Source organism: Trichechus manatus, unplaced genomic scaffold (assembly GCF_000243295.1).
Source record: "Trichechus manatus latirostris isolate Lorelei unplaced genomic scaffold, TriManLat1.0 scaffold00112, whole genome shotgun sequence".
NCBI classification, from domain to species: Eukaryota; Metazoa; Chordata; class Mammalia; order Sirenia; family Trichechidae; genus Trichechus; species Trichechus manatus.
In genome coordinates this window covers 2207585-2222429 of record NW_004444048.1, presented here as the reverse complement: position 1 = coordinate 2222429, position 14845 = coordinate 2207585, and the positions used below count along the sequence as shown (strand labels likewise).

At 35.6% G+C, this 14845-nt stretch overlaps 1 protein-coding gene across 1 annotated transcript in view; it reads left to right on the top strand.

Annotated features, from left to right (window-relative positions):
* Window positions 1-14845, top strand: part of SOX5 (SRY-box transcription factor 5) — a 955120-nt gene that overhangs the window by 22375 nt on the left and 917900 nt on the right. The window lies entirely within an intron of this gene.

The following is a 14845-nucleotide window of genomic DNA, read 5'->3' as shown; positions in this document are numbered from 1 at the left end:
CAGACGCCACTCACCAAAGTAGAATGCAGAACACTTTCTTAATAAACTTTCTTATGCCAATTGACCTAGATGTCCCCTGAAAGCATGGTCCCCAGACCCTTACCCCTGCTACTCTGTCCCTCAAAGTGTTTGGTTGTATTCAGGAAACTTCTTAGCTTTGGTTTAGTCCAGTTGTGCTGACTTCCTCTGTAGTGTGTGCTGTCCTTCCATTCACCTAAGATAATTCTTATCTACTATCTAGTTCCACTAAGGATTTTAAATAACATGTATAAAGTATTGAAAATAGTTGAAATAGCTAAATAACTTAGCAAAACAGTAAAAGTATTTGTAATAGCTATAAAAGAAAATGCTTTATAAATATGAATGCTTATATAAATGCAAGTTTTAATATTAATGAATATTGGGAATGAGCTGATGAGACCAACATTTGCAGGATTTATATTCAATTAGCTAAATACATTTTACTTTACTTATATTTGTGTTTTAAAACCAGGGGGAAAAGATCTTTGGTGTTCCTTAAATGAGTGGTTTTAGGGTACACTGGTGATTCATTGGTAGAATTCTTCCCTTCTGTGTGGGAGACCTAGGTGCCTGGCCAATGCACCTCAAGTACAGCAACCATCCGTCTGTCAGTGGAGTCTTCTGTGTTGCTGTGATGTTGAGCAGGTTTCAGTGGTGCTATTACACTTATAAAGACTAGGAAGAAAGACCTGGTGATCTACTTCAGAAAATCAAGCAGTGAAAATCCTGTGGATCATAACAGTCCAATCCCATTGTACATGGGTTGTCATTAGCTAGGGGCCAACTTGATGGCAGCTAACAACAACAAATACATGTTTTATAATTTTTTACTCCCTTAATTTCACATTTAAAAATAACATAGACTACGTCTTAGTCTAAGTGAAACAACTACCTGTTTATTCAAAAATTTTTTGTTGTGTCACCTGATTACATGTGATTCTAGTGTCATTTCTTAATACCAAATGATTCTACATTCAGTTTATATTGGATGACCTATTTACAGTAGGTCTGATATTGCATAGAGTTTCCATGGCTTAAAAGTCTACCCATTAGCAAAAATTTCCCTTCCTTCTCTAGTAGCAGTATCATTTTTAAGATTGACTATTTTGGGGCAATGTCATTTTTAACAGCTCAAGTAATACATTTTACCAAAGTAGAAAGAGGCAGTGTGAGAATCTCATCTTTTAAAAGTCAGATGCAGAGATATAAATCCAATAAACTGGATAATGGGGTTAATACATCTGGGAGTTGTTAACTGGAAATAGTGTCTGATTAAGGAACTTACAGGAAGTTAAGGTGAATGTTGTTCATATGCTCAGGTGTTGAAATCCATATAGACAAAGGAAACTCGGTTAATATTCTCTCAGGAGATGTTACTCTTTTTATTTTTTTCCAAAAACACTGAGTGGGTGATTATTGCTTGGATGCTGGTTAAGCTTTGGTAATGCGATGGTCCCCTCCCTACCTAAATTATTAACTGAAACAGAGATTTTGGAATCTCAAACCTTAGAGTTTCCTTTCAGTAAGCCTTCCTGTGCAGTTTAATTTAAACTTATATTTCATACATTCAGTGAAAAATCCCATTAAAAAAAAAACAAAACTTTTTTTGGCTAATTCAAGTTTTTTTTTTTCCAAAGCTTATTTGCTTGGAAAATACCCAAAGGCATTTGACTGTGAAATACATGGGCCCATTCCTCATCCCAGCTTAATTCATTAGTCAGTTGCCATTGAGTCGATTCTGATTTATGGTGACCCTGTGTGTGTCAGAGTAGAACTATGCTCCATCGGGTTTTCAGTGACTGATTTTTCAGAGGTAAATTGCCAAGCCTTTCTTCTGAGGCGCCTCTGGGTGGTGTCAAACCTCCAACCTTTCGGTTAGCAGCTGAGCACATAAACAGTTCACACCATCCAGACACTTCCCAGCTCAGTTAAGTCTCCTTTAATAAAGAGGAGTATATTCACTGCTCTGTAGGGACAGTCATGTGGACAGATTGTGTTATCCTGTCATCTCTTGTACTCATTCTTAGATAGTTTAGTTCTATATTTCTTATGTCTCTAACAGGGAATGGTTTTTGTCTTTTAAGCAAACTATATTTAGGTAGTAAAGCAAGACGGTTTATATAATAATACTTATAGAAGCTTAGTAAAGATTGTCATCATAAGAGAATTTCTTAAATTCTGAATACTGTATTCAGTTGTATTTGAGTGTTTATATAGAAATTTTCCATTTGATAATGATGAATCTGCAAAACATCTCACAACATGGCTGAATCTGGAGGACATTTTGCTGAGGGAAATAAGTCAATCACAAAAGGACAAATACTGTATGAGACCACTATTATAAAAAGTCAAGAATAGGTTTACACACAGAAAGAAACATTCTTTGATGGTTACCAGGAATGGGAGAAGAAGAGGGAGAATCACTAACTAGGTAGTAAACCAAACCTGTTGCTGTCGAGTAGATTTCGACTCATTGCAACCCTGTAAGACAGAGTAGAACTGCCTCATAGGGTTTCCAAAGAGTGGCTAGTGGATTTGAACTGCCGACCTTTTGGTTAGCAGCCATAGCTCTTAACCCTGTGCCCACCAGGGCTCCAACTAGATAGTAGATAAGTGTTAATTCTGGTGAAGGAAAAAGCAATACACAGTATGGGGGAAGTCAGCACAACGTGACCAAAGCAAAGGAAGATGCTGAAAAGTGCGCTAGAATAAAGGGCAACTGTGGTGCTATAACATGTACAATCCTGCAACAAAAATAATAACAAACAATGATTTGTGAGTAGATACATAGGCTAATATGTATGCTAAATAGGTGAGGGAGGTCATACAGGAGTACACTCGTGTACATATATAGGTATGGTTGTGGATATTTCTGTATACATATTTGTAAATGCTGCATGTGTACTTATATATATAAAACAGAGCACATGGGGGCACAGATATAGAAACTACTTAGATATCGGGACTGAACTACTGGACTTGAAGCCTAAGGACCATAGTCTTGGGGAACATCTAGGTCAATTGGCAAAACACAGTTTATAAACATAATGTTATACATCCCAGCCTGGTGAGTAGTGACTGGGGTCTTAAAAGCTTACCAGTGGCTGTCTAAGAAGCAACTGTTGGTCTCTTCCCACCTGGAGTAAGGGAGAATGAAGAAAAGTGAAGACTCAAGGAAGCAATTAGTCCAAAAGACTAAAGGCCTCGGTGAACCAGAGCCTCCTCTAATATGAGACCAGAAGAACTAGATGGTGCCTGAACGCTCTGACTGGGATCACAATAGAAGGTCCCTGTTAGAATGGGTAAAAAATGTAGAACAAAATTTAAATTAAAGAAAAAGACCAGACTTACTGGTTTGAAAGAGACTGGAGGAACCCTTGAGACTATTGCCCTAAGACAGTTGTCTAACTTGAAATTGAAGACACTCCTGGAGGCCACCTTTCAGCCAAATAATAGGTGGGGATATAAAATAATAACACTCGTGAAGAGTGTGCCTCTTAGAACAATCAGCTATACAAGACCAAAAGGACAACATTTGCCCCAAACCAACAGTGAGAAGGCGGGAAGGGACAGGGAAACTAGACAAATGGAATCTGGGAACCTGGGGAGGAAATGGGCAAAGTGCTGACACATTGAGGGGATTGCAACCAATATCATGGAGCAATTTGTGTAAGAATCACTGATTGGAAAACTGATTTACTATGTAAACTTTCACCTAAAGCACAATAAAATGCTCCAAAAACTTCTTTCATTTGATTTTCTTGCCTCTTAGTGGGTGCTGTAAACAGAAGTTCTTTAATGGTTATGATCAAGCCTTATTGATTTGCGCCCTCTCTGCAATCTCAAAACAAGTCTTAGTATATAGTTTTGGAGGAGTCTGAATGTTATGCTGAACTTTGAGATAAAAATTATGTCTCCATATTTTATTTCTAAGTTTAAATTTAGAAAATAGCAGTAAATTGCATGTTAATACCATGAAAATTTAATATTATGGGTATATAAAAGGTAATATTCTTAGCCTGGAACCAGCAACTATTGAAAATTTTCTTGATGAAATATTCCAATTCCTAAGCCTTGAAAGTATATTGAAAATTTGACTAATGAAAGCAGACAGTCGTAGATAGAATCTACAGAGCTTTTTTATATGTGGCGCTAAGGACAGTGATGAAATAGTGAGGTTCATTTTCAAGATCACCATTTCCTATATTTTCCCAATGTCACTTGTTTATCCTTCAAAATGCCAGCACTTTTCCCATTCAGAACCTGCCCCTAACAAAGCATAAGCCCCTCACATCTTAATGTAAATTTGAGTTAATGTGTGAATTCCTCTAGGGACATTTACATTTTAAACTTTACAGCATCGTGGATAAGGAGATGGGTTTGAATCCTAGTGTTTCATTTACTCATGTATTACCTCACTTCTCCCATCTTCAGTTTCCTCAGCTGTAAAATGGGGCTAACAATAATTGTTGGGAGGATAAAGTAAGTTAACATATGTAATACACTTGTAACAATTTCTAAGACATGCTAAGTGCCCATAAGGCAATTATGATGATGATACTGTTATAAAGAAATGGAAATAAAAGATAATGCCCTCTCTTCTAGGGACATTTTGAATCATGTGGTAGGCGGAGAATGATTTGGGATGGCAGGAAGGGTTTTTTTGAACATTCTTGAAATAACCTTGAGTGGCTGCATTTCATTACTGTGTATGGTAATGGTGCACATGTTAGGAAATAAAGAATCCAGAGGTGGTGGAAGGAAGAATTTTTCTTTCATAATGCCGATAAATTCATTGTTGTAGTTTTTGGTATTAGAATGGATGAATTGGATGTAAAAAAATCTAATAATTCTTTTATTTTTTTCACTATACAAAACCTGCTGCCGTCAAGTCGATTTGGACTCATAGCCACCCTATAGGACAGATAGGGCTGCCTGATAGGGTTTCTAAGGCTGTAATCTTTATGGAGGGAGCCCTGGTGACTGATTAAGCGCTCAGTTGCTAACCTATAGGTTGGCAGTTTGAACCCAGTAGTGGCTCCATGGGAGAAAGATGTGGCAGTCTACCTCTGAGGCAGTTCTGCTTTGTCCTGTAGGGTTGCTGTGAGTTGGAATCGAATCGATGGCAATGGGTTTTTGGTTTAACTGAGTGTACTTAACCACTGTACTACCAGGGCTCCTTTTTTCAATATAGATAGTTAAAATATTTATTTTTTAGAAGAAAAGACTATTTTCACATTTTTAAATGATTTCAAAAATAAAGAATAACATATAAAAATAAAATTACCTTATTATCTCAATGCCAAAGAAAATTCATTATTAATGTTTTGTATGTTGTCATCCAGATCTGTATTTCTTCAACACAGTTGGGATCATACTGTAAGTATGGTTTTGTATGTTATATTTATCACTTAATTTATTTTTGACAATTTTCCATGAGATTAAATATTCTTTGTTAATGAGACTTAATGGATTTTCACCATATGGCTACATCCTAGTGTATATATGTGATGTACTGCAATTTAGTTGAGACCATTCTTCTATGGGAGAGCATTCTGGTGGTTTCTATTGTTTTGCTGAAAATTGTTATTTTTGCGTAAATTTTCTTTATTTTGATTATATGTTAAAGGCAGTTCCTTAGAAGAGTGGAACTACTAAAAGAAAGGGCACAAACATCCTTCTTAAGCCTTTCCATCTGAAACAGTGCCAGTCTCACTGTCCCCTAGCTAGGACTGAGCATTTTAATAATCACATTTGGCAATATGATAGACAATTTAAAGTACCATGTTGTTGTTATTGTTAGATGCTGTTGAATCGGTTCTGACTCATAATGACCCTGTGTATGATGTAATGAAACACTGCCCAATTCCATGCCATCCTCACGATCGTTGCTATGTTTGAGCCCATTGTTGCAGCCACTGTGTCAGTTGATCTTGTTGAGGGTCTTCCTCTTTTTCGCTGACCCTCTACTTTACTAAGCATGATGTCCTTCTTCAGGGACTGGTCCTTCTAATAACATGTCCAAAGTACGTGGGATGACGTCTCTCCATCCACACGTCCAAAGAGCATTCTGTCTGTACTTCTTCCAAGACAGATCTGTTCGCTCTTCTGACAGTCCATGGTATATTCAATATTCTTCACCGACACCAATTATTCTTCACCATAATTCAAAGGCATAAATTCTTCTTTGGTCTCTATTCATTATCCAGCTTTCACATGCATATGAGGTGATTAAAAATATCAAGTTTTGTGTCAGACACTTTATAGTCCTTAAAGTAACATCTTTGCTTTTTAACACTTTAAAGAGGTCTTTTGCAGCAAATTTGCCCAATGCAATACATTGTTTGATTTCTTGACTGCTGCTTCCATAGGTGTTGACTGGGGAGCCAAGTGAAATGAAATCCTTGGCAACTTCAATCTTTTCTCCATTTATCATGATGTTGCTTATTGGTCCAGTTGTGAGGAGTTTTGTTTTCCTTATGTTGAGGTGAAATCCATACCGAAGGTTGTAGTCTTTGATCTTCATCATCAGTAAGTGTTTCAAGTCCTCTTCACTTTCATCAAGCAAGGTTGTGTCATCTGCATATCACAGGTTGTTAATGAGTCTTCCTCTAATCTTGATGCCACTTTCTTCTTCATGTAGTCCAGTTTCTCAGATTATTTGCTCAGCATACAGATTGAATAAGTATGGTGAAAGGATACAATCCTGAAGCACACCTTTCCTGATTTTAAGCCACTCATATCCCCTTGTCTTGTTCGAACCACTGCCTCTTGATCTATGTACAGGTTTCTCATGAGCACAATTAAATATTCTGGAATTCTCATTCTTTGTGGTGTTATCCATAATTTGTTATGAACCACACAGTCAAATGCCTTTTCATAGTCAATAAAACACAGGTAAACATGTTTCTGGTATTTTCTTTCAGCCAAGATCCATCTTAACATCAGCAACGATATCCCTTTGTTTAATGTCCTCTTCTGAATCCAGCTTGAATTTCTGGCAGTTCCCTAATGATGTATTGCTGCAACTTTTTTCCAGCAGTACCGTATTTTTACGCAAATAAATGTTTGTTTGCCAACCAACCCCTCCCCCGATTTTTATTGTTGTAAACAGTATATATTACACAGCATTTTCCAATTAAACATTTTTTTACATGTACAATTCAGTGACACCACTTACATTAATTATGTTGTGCAACCATCACTAGTTAATTTGACATTTCTTTGATTTTTAGTGAAATGAAGTACTTTTTATGTTTATTTCCATTTGTATTTCTTACTCTGTGAATTTTCTGTTGACATCCTTTGTATGTTTTTCTCTTTAGATGTATTTTTTATATTATTATAAATGTTCTTAATATTTTAATTTTTCTTGATAATTTTTATACATGTATCCTGCCTTTTAATTTTTAATGTACTCAATGAAAACTTTCATGTTTTGTCATAAAATTTATCATTTTATTTTAGTTTTTACTTTCATATTCAGAAAATGTAACTATTCATGTATATTCTACTTTTCTTTTTAATGGTTTTATTTTACTTTTTACATCTAACACTTTTATTTCCTTCTCATTTAATTTGATATATAGTATGATTTTTTTCTCAAATGGCTATATTCATTGATGCATTTACTAAATAACCAATCTAATTATACATATATTTTGTTTCAGGGTTATACTGTTGTATTAAATTTATTCCATTTTATTTTTTCACTTGGTCTGATTGTCAATTTTTGTGCAAGGACTATAACTCAGTCAGTTGATATACTTTTTTGAAGAATCTTATTAAGGACGTTCTCTCTTATTTTTTCTACTAAGTAAACTTTAAACAGATATTGAAAGCATCCAGAAATCTCAATTGGGATTATTACTGGAAAAACATTAACAACAACCAAAAAATTAGCTAACAATATTAAAACTGGTATCCTTCTTTTTTTTAAATTATAATGGTATAGAGTATCATTTAGATATTCACTATTTTTTAGCCTGTTGGATTGAGACAGATGTCCTTTATAATGTTAAGAAATTATATACTTTTATTTTTAATTTACTAAGAGTTTATTTTTTGTTGTTTAAATAATGAATGGATTTTTTAATATTATAAAATACCATTTTGTCATTTGGTAGGATGATCATACTGATATGATTTACTTATAGATATACTAGTATTAAACTCTTCTTGGGTTAGTGGGTAAACATTTTAAGGTACCATTGAATTTAGTCTGCATTTTATTTAGACTTTTTCCATCTATGTTCATAAATGAACTTGGGCTATTTAGTAATCTTACCACCTCTTTGACCAAACCTTTCTATTTTAATTGGTTTTACATATTGAACTTCCATAGAAAATTGTATTTGAGGAAAGTATTCTAGTTATAAATATATTTAAAGTGAGAAAAATCATTGTTTTTTTTCCCTGTACTCTTTTTGCTGATAACTTTATTCAGCTTTAATATTATTATTAGCATAGTAATATGAATATGGTAGCTTCTTATATTTTCCTGTTTCATAGCTTCATTCTTAGAAAGTTTGAAAGAACACATTGCTAAGAACAATATGACTGCAAAGCTGAATTTGGTAACTGTTTCAAAATACTTCATCTGTTTTAACTAAAGTCCATAGTTTTTACATTAGGGTTCAATCTTCGTGTTGTACAGTCTTATGGGTTTTGACAATGCACAATGTCATGTATCCACCGTTTCAGTATCATGTGGAATTGTTTCACTGCCCTTAAAATGCCCTTTGCTCCACCTATTCATCCCTTACCCCCTCCCTCTGACCTTCTGGCAGCCTCTCATCTTTTTTCAGTCTCTATAGTTTTGCCTTTTCCAGAATGTCATATAGTTAGAAATAAACAGTATGCAGCTTTTCCAGACTGACTTCTTCCACTTAACAATATGCATTTAAGTTTCATCCATATCTTTTCATAGCTTGATAGCTCATTTCTTTTTACTGCTGAGCAATACACCATTTGATGACTAATATGCATCTGACCAAAACAGTGGTGTTTTTGGTCACCTCATATGCATGTGAAAGCTGGACAATGAGAAAAGAAGACAGAAGAATAATTGATGCACTTTATTTGTGGTCTTGGTGAAGAATATTGAATATATTATGGACTGCCAAATGAATGAACAAATCAGTCTTAGAAGAAATACAGCTGGAATGCTCCTTAGAAGCGTGGATGGCAAGACTTTGTCTTGCTTACTTTGGATACATAATCAGGAAAGAACAATCGCTAGAAAAGGACATCCTGATTGGTACTAGAGGATCAGCGAAAACAAGGAAAACCCTCAGTGAGATGTGTTGACACAGTAACCTCAACAATGAACTCAAACATATCAAAGATGATACAGATGGTACAGGACCAAGCAATGTTTCATTCTGTTATACATAAGGTCAATGTGAGTGGAAGCCCGCTCAATGGCAACTAACAACAAAAACAATATTCCATTGTATGGATATACCCCAGTTTATTTATCCATTCACCTATTGAAGAACATCTTGGTTGCATCCAATTTTTGGCAATTATGAATGAAGTTGCTATAAACTTTTGTGTGTAGTTTTTTGTATGGAGATGGTTTTCAACCCATTAGAGTGAATACCTAGGAGCGTGATTACTGGATTGTCCGGTAAGCGTTTGTTTAGCTTTGTAAGAAACTGCCAGCGTGTCTTCCAAAGTGGCTGATAAGGTTATTTCCCAAACAAAGTCAAACAAATTGAAACTTCTATTTCTTCTCAAATCAATCACAGACAGTTGATTACTCATGTTGCACAATGAGCATATTTATGTTCCATCTTTTCATCCTCCTTTCTTGATTCTCTTCCACCTTCCAACCTCTGTGAGCTGTATCGTTTTATGTTGTCATGGTTGACAACATTTATTTCTTGATACTGTAACCATACTTAAATCTTTTGTGATTTGTTTAGAGAATAACACTAAAAAATAACACCAATGAACACTTGACAGTATTTGCGATATTCCTGCTTTCTGAGTCCAGTATCAACAGAGTGTATTTCTGGTATATATTTCAAATGATCACTCCTTTCTCATACTCTCTCACTTGGGTTTAAGACACCTCTTAGTTTCACAAGTTCTCAATCAGAATGCCTCTTCTATGATTTTCCCTTTTCTCTGGAGACTTTATATCTACCTATTCAAATCCAGACTGTCTTTTTAGTACTGCCTACTGCTTACCTTTACTTCTGGGTCAAACCCCTTGCTTCCTGAACTCCATATCTTCTTCTTGATGTCCCTAAATTACTCCCCACATTGTAATGGGGACCACCTTAAGTAACTTACTAAGTAATCGGCCATTTAAACCTTCTCAGATCTTGTAAATCTGAAAGTATGATTATTCTCTCACACTCAATTAATAGCATGGTTGAGTTTAAAATTCAGAATGGAATATTATTTTCCTTCAGAGTTTTGAATTCATGTTTTACTGTTTTCTAACTTATAGTGTGGCTGAAAATTAGATGCCAGACTAGTTGTGTTCTTTGAGGTGACATGTTCCTTCCCTCCCCTTTGCAAGTGTCTAGGATCTTTCTTTATCCTCAGTGTTTTCAAAATATCCTCATGGTATTGCTAGGTATGGATCTTTTTTCATTCATAAGATTTATTTTCTTGTTCTGTTCTGAGAAAGTCTCTCCTTTTTTTTTCTTCATAATATCCTTCCTTCTCTGTGTTTTGTTTGATCTTTTTTGAAATGTTATTGGTCAGGGTTTAGACTTGCTGTTTTGATCATCTATGCAAACTTTATCTTTTCTTTCAAATATTCTGGTCCTTTCTGTTTATTCCATGTTCTGGGAAACATTGCCACCTTTTGCTTCAAATACTTATATTAACTGGTTTTTCTTCAGCAATTCTGTTTTAATATCCTAGAGTTCTTTTGGTTCTCGATTATTCCTTTTTTATAAACTTACTTTATGGGTGCCATATATTCTTGAGTACTATAACGAGTGGGTTATAAATCAAGTATTTTAAAGATTTCTTCCTTTCTATGAATAAACTCCAAAGGACTATTAAAAAAAATCTTTTTTATTATAGGCTTTCCTCAGAAATTTGGTGATCCATGGCTGGCCCTCATATTTAAGAATGAGGCAATAGGAAAGCCATCTCTTAGGCTTGACTAGGCTCTAAGAATGGCAGGTGAGCTGTCTGAGTTATCTTGGAAGACTGCTAGTCAAATGAGAAAGACTGCACTTTGGGATCCCGCTAACTTCCAGTTTGAATAATTATTTCTGTAAAGAGCTTAATTTTTTTTTCTTTACATGGGGATAATATGGGACTTGGAGAGTTGACTGTTCCATGCCCAGATCCTGTGTTAGTATCCCTGTTTTTTTGTCTTAATTCTCACTCCCGGAGCCATGGTGGCACAGTGGTTAAGAGCTTGGCTGCTAACCAAAAAGGTCAGCAGTTAGAACCCACCAACTGCTTCTTGACAACCCTATGGGGACAGTTCTGCTCTGTCCTGTAGGGTTGCTATGAGTCGGAATGGACTCGATGGCAATGGGTTTTCTCATTCCCATTCTGTAAGGTACCCAGTATCTCCTATGCTGGAGTTCTGATAGTGAAACTGGCTCCTTTTTCCGCTGTAGCCCCCTATACTTATATTTTAGCTTATGGCTGCTTCATTGGTAATTACTCTTCCATCTGCTTTTCATCTTCTGGAAACTTGGTGAAGTCTCTTGCTCATTGATCGACCTCTTCTATTCTTCAGTGTCTGGCTTTGTAACTTTTGAAAAATGCTTTTACTCATGTCAGTGAGAGCTTAAGAGAGGAGATTAATCAAATCAAATATTTGTGTTTAGGACTGTAGCGTGCTATACAGACATTTTCTTTATTTTTCTCATTCACTTATTCATTCAAAACATATACTTGTAATATCTACCACATGCCAAACTTAGAGCCATGTACTTGGACTTGAACTTCCATAGAAAGTTCTAGATAAAAATCCATGCCCTCATGAAGCTTTTGTTTGAGTGGAGGTCTTATAGATAAAGAATTAGGAAGCTTGTTCTGTAATGAAGCTGAGTAAAAGTCTCACGACCATACTGTTATTGAGGTTAGTAAAGGAGACCCAGCAGTCGGGAAATCAGATGACGCATTGCATTGGGCAAATCTGCTGCAAGAGATCTCTTTAAAGTGTCAAAAAGCAAAGGTGTCACTTTAAGGACTAAGGTGTGCCTGACCCAAGCCATGGTGTTTTCAATCACTTCATATGCATGTGAAAGCTGGACAATGAGTAAGGAAGCTTGAAGAAGATTGATACCTTTGAATTATGGTGTTGGCGAAGAATATTAAATATACCATGGACTGCCAGAAGAATGAACAAATCTTTCTTGGAAGAAGTACATCCAGAATGCTCGTTAGAAGCAAGGATGGTGACACTTCGTCTCACATACTTTGGACGTGTTATTAGGAGGGACAAGTCCCTGGAGAAGGACATCATGCTTAGTAAAGTAGAGGGGCAGTGAAAAAGAGGAAGATCCTCAATGAGATGGATTGACACAGTGGCTGCAAAAATGGGCTGAAACATAGCAATGATTGTGAGGATGGTGCAGGACTGGGCAGTGTTTTGTTCTCTTGTACATAGGGTCGCTATGAGTCAGAATCAACTGGATAGCACCTAACAACAACAACAACAGCAAAGGAAACTGAAGCAGGATTCCATCCCATGGAAATGAAGATCCTGACGGTGCTCCAAATATGGCTACAGCCTGAACAGACTTCTCTTTTCCTTCTTTCATCATCTTGGAAAGGAACATTCCCTCTTCCCCAAAGGCCCAGAACATACTCTTGTGGAGGCATATTCTTTCCTCTCTTTGGCCTGTTATCTTAAACGGTATGTTTTCGGTATACATCTTTGTATTTGTTTCCTAGGGCTTTTGTAACAAATTACCACAAACCTGTTGGCTTAAAACAATATAGATCTGTTCTCTCATTTTTTTGGAAGATACGAGTCTGAAATCAAGGTGTTGGCAGGGCCATGTTTTCTGTGAAGGCTCTAGGAAAGACTCCATCCTTGCCCCTTCCTAGCTTCTGGTGACTCCCAGCAATCCTTGGCGTTCCTTGAATTTTAGCTGCATTACTCCAATCTTTGACTCTGTCTCCACATGGTCTTTTTTCCTGTGTGTCTGTGTGCCTTCTCTTCTTATAAGGAGACCAGTCATTGGATTTAGGGCACACCCTAATTCAGTATGACCTTATATCTTAACTAATTATATTTACAAAGACACTGTTTCCAAATAAGGTCACATTTTGAGGTTCTAAATGGACATGAATTTGAGAGGGACATTATCAACCTATTACACTCTTACAGAAACATATTGTTGAATTTGTTCCTTAAGGCAACCTAGTTTTATTTTGTCTTTCACAGAGTAATTTAACCGTTTTATATTACTGTCATAACTGACATGTTAGTCTTAATTATCATAACTTTTTGTATATCTACATTTTCTATGTTTAATAACTTTTTTGTTTTCTCTTTTTTGTCCTTCTTTGCTACAGAGAGTATGTTTTCTTTATTTATGTTTTCTTCAGTCACTTGGGATTTATATATCCTAGTTGTAATTCTATTAGTGGTTACCTTTAGGTTTTTAAATATATATTCAAGATAGCATTTTCTTTTGTATTAGAAATTAAGCATACAACACTAACGTTTGAATTCTAATTTTGTAAATGAGTAGTGTACCATGCTTTTCTATTCCCCTGACCTACTTCCAGATCTTTGTCAATATAGAACTAGATGCCGTAATCATTTTTAACTTCTTAATTTGAGACATGCTAAAATACTGAATTGGAAGAGTGAGTTGGCAAATCCTTGTTTTAGTATAATGAACTAATGTTATTTTCTTTGCAGTAAAGCTTTGACACCATTTTAGTTTACAACATAGAAGGAAATGTCAACATTTGTGCTTCTCTCTTTCTTTTAAAGAGATGAGAGAAACCTTAGATGTTAAATACATGTTTTAGTTCTTAACTATTGGGACATAAAATTTAATAACAATGGAAATATTTTCTGTGATTTAAAGCATGCTTCTGCAGTATTGCAGAGTCAAATATTGTTATAGTATGTAAAAAATTCTTAAAAATAAGTGAACCTGAGGTTCTGATTTTACTTTTCACATCAAGTGAAGGAGATTAAAGACAGATAGTTGTGTTAAAAGAACAGATAAAACATAGCTACACAGTTTTCCGGCAGAATGCAAGGATAATAATATAGTTTGCATTTTCCACATCTCCAAAGTTGCTTTCTTTATTGCTACTGTTCGTTTAAAATTAATTTGAAAAGAGCTTTTGCTGTATCCTGACAAGGGTAAAGGGTTAAGTAATTTTCCTTGCTATCCTCTTTCTGTGTATTTCTGAATAGCAGTACCACTACAGGGAGATGTGTGGAGGTAGAGAAATATCAAACTAAGCTTTTGCTTCTGTGGATAATAAGAGTTACCCACTTTCTCACAGATGTCAAATCTGGCAGATTTCCATAGAAAATTTGGATTGAATGTCAGCTACCCAAATTATTTTAGTGTCTGTTGAAGTGTGTGCTTGGCAGGGATTTCAGCAGGAAAATAGGAAGTGGGTTTGAAAACATTAATAATATCTGAATACAACTCCTTAAGCTTATTGTTCAGTAGATGAACCAAAGCATGTATTGTCTCTGCAAACCAAAGCCCTCCAAGAAGTCCAGGTGGACACACTGTAAATGTTTCAGATATAGAAGCTGAGAGGAGGACTTATTTTGGAAACAAGATTTGCTATCATGCTTAGATCTTTGCCTTCTCCTTGAATGATTTAGATTGGCTAATTAATGACTAAACAT